Raw genomic sequence first — 2,891 nt, 5'->3', positions numbered from 1 at the left:
TCACGACGGACAATTTGACCGACGCTAATCTCGTCACCCTAGAACACAACCTGTTCTTCCTCTTAAAGATGCTGCCAGAATCCACTTACAGACCATACCCAACAACTGATAGCCAATCACAATACGAACACTACCCCTATACAACCGATGGGGTCACCACGGACTCCTTAACTAGCAATGCCCAAAACACTAATCAACATACAGGTACCAAGCAAGCAACAATATCAAGATCATTGATCCCATTAATAACTTCTCAATAAACATTATAGGGGTTTCGAAATTCCATATATACTCCCCAATACATGAGGGTTAAACAAACAACAATATGCATACATAAGCGATACATAAACATGTGCCTCAGCATCCAACAGTACACCGGTCAACAACAAAATGATTCATATAATACATCACCGGTCAATAACACAAAAATCCCCTCCAGGGTAATACCATAGGACTAACTAATAAGTTCCCCCTCGCGAGGCTCCCGAAGCCTGGCCTGCCCGTTTCTGGTACCGATAGCGCCCTTGACTGGACGGGTACAACTGAGTCTGACTGGGTTTTGAAACACCCGAAGAATTTACACGCAAAGGACAAAAACGTCTACCATGGCCCAGCCGACCACAAACAAAACAACCACCAGACCCCCTACTCTGAGACTGGTTTGAAACCTGCACCTCCCCGAACCCCCCAACTGATGAGTCCGAATCCCCTGGCGAAGGAAAGGAATTATCCCCTGACTGAGCATGTTTTCGCCTCCACCCCTTACTGAGCCTAGAGCGCTTAGGAACCGCAGGACTTACCAAGATGGTCTCTTCCCTATCCCGACCATCACTCACAACCATGGCCTCCACATGGGCCGCTGCCTCGACTAAATTATAATAATCCTTCCAAAAGGATCCAGCTACCTTCTCCCGAATATCGAAACACAACCGCCTTTCAAACTCATAACAACAATGCTCCTCTGTTGCCACAAACTCTGGAGCAAACCTCGACAAACTAGTAAACCGCATCTCAAACTGTGCCACAGGAGTATCATCCTGACGCAACTCCAAAAACTGATCCCTCAACCTTTCCTGAGTAGAAGGAGGGAAATACTTGGCCCAAAAGGCCTCGGTAAAAGCAACCCACGTGCTACCTACGGTACTCTTAGCATACTTCCACCAATAACTCGCATCGCCCTTCAATTGAAAAGTCGCCAAAGAAACCCTCAACTCCTCCTCTTCGACTCTGAGCATATCAAGAGTCTTGGTAATCTGCTCCAACCAACTCTCTGCCTCCAACGGTTTAGCCTCCCCCACAAACTTTGGTGGACCGGAGCGGAAAAACTCCTTAGTAAGCTTGAGAGCATGCCCGCTGCCGCCCTCAGTACAAGCTAGGGCATCTTACGCTGCTCTCACAATCTCACGTGCGACATCCTCGCCGACAGCCGATGCTGCAACGGCGGGTGCTAAAGGGACTGCTGTGCCCTTACCGATACTTCTACTACTCAACCATCCTCTACTTCCTCGTGTAGACATCCTATAAAGCACAAAAGCAAACACCACGCTTAGTGCACAGCACAACAGCCGTCTCCGAGGCACACACCACTACTATTAAGTCACAAGACTCACTAGTCACAAAGTATACACATCTATTGCATATAAACACCTAAACATGTAAACACATAATCGAATCAAGTCCACAAAGATAGCCACTCATCTCGGAACTCTTAAGGAATTCCTATCAGAAACCACGTTGATCAGGCTTGTTTCCAAAAGGATCTCAAAGCAAGTTCACCGGCTATGAATACTATCCGAGAGACTGAATCCCATGCTCACATAAATGCAACACATAAGTCCTAATTTTCATGATATCTATATGCAACATCCTCACTATACGTAGTAAACCCACTGTGGTAAAAACCACTTCCCACGAGCCCAAAGTACTCAAACCCGGCTCGCTCTGATACCAAGTTGTCACGCCCCATTTTTTATTACTCGAAGTATTACCAATTTCATTTACTTAATTCCATTTCAGAGATAACATGCGGAAATAAACTCGTATATTCAACTCGTAGAAGTGAATAGCATTGGTCTCATTCATATGCAAATAAATACAACATGAGTATAATAAATAAATTGCCCTTGGGCTTACATCATTAACAAATCAAGAAGAAGGGTACAACCCTTTTACACATATGGCATTCCGCCAAGGCCCCGTGGCCAACAAATAAGAAGATCCAAATCTTGCAGCACATTCGGCTCAATACCTAAAAAAGATTCAACAACTTGGGATGAACATATAGTCCAGTAGGGATCTCAACATGGCCCTCAACAATAACAACTTACAGATAGCTATGTTCATGAACGCTCAATCTCATACTAGAATAGTAATGTGACTGTTTATACAAAATATACATAAGTATGAATTTTTCTTGAAAACAACCATTTCAATCAACGCCATAGGCGATTCATCCTTCCTTTTCTTTTCATTAATCCCCGTTCCCAATCTTTCATAACATTAACAATACCTTAGGAAATAATTTCACTAAGCCCACTACTCTCTTCCATTTTCCAAACATACACAGATAAGCCCTTTTTAAAATATATATTTCTTTAAAAATATCCATTCTCCTTCATTCATTCCAAAAGACAAAAAGACATTTTGGCTTCTTTCCGGTACAATCAAATCTATACATGCACCGTTATAAAAAGGGAGATAACAACTCACCAACATGCATAAGATAATACAATGAGGCAACTCGGCCCTCCAAAACTGTAACTGACACAATCCATGGTATTCCCAGACACACTGAAATATCAACAACAAAACTTTACTCTACTAGCTATATGCGTAGTAAGCCAAAGATAGACCTCTAACAACCACATGCCAGTTTACCAGGCGCTAGCTGG

The sequence above is a fragment of the Camellia sinensis genome, chromosome 6 (genome assembly GCF_055761805.1).
Source record: "Camellia sinensis isolate YWXY chromosome 6, ASM5576180v1, whole genome shotgun sequence".
Taxonomy (NCBI): domain Eukaryota; kingdom Viridiplantae; phylum Streptophyta; class Magnoliopsida; order Ericales; family Theaceae; genus Camellia; species Camellia sinensis.
The sequence above is the reverse complement of the archived record's forward strand: the minus strand, read 5'-3'. Positions refer to the sequence as shown.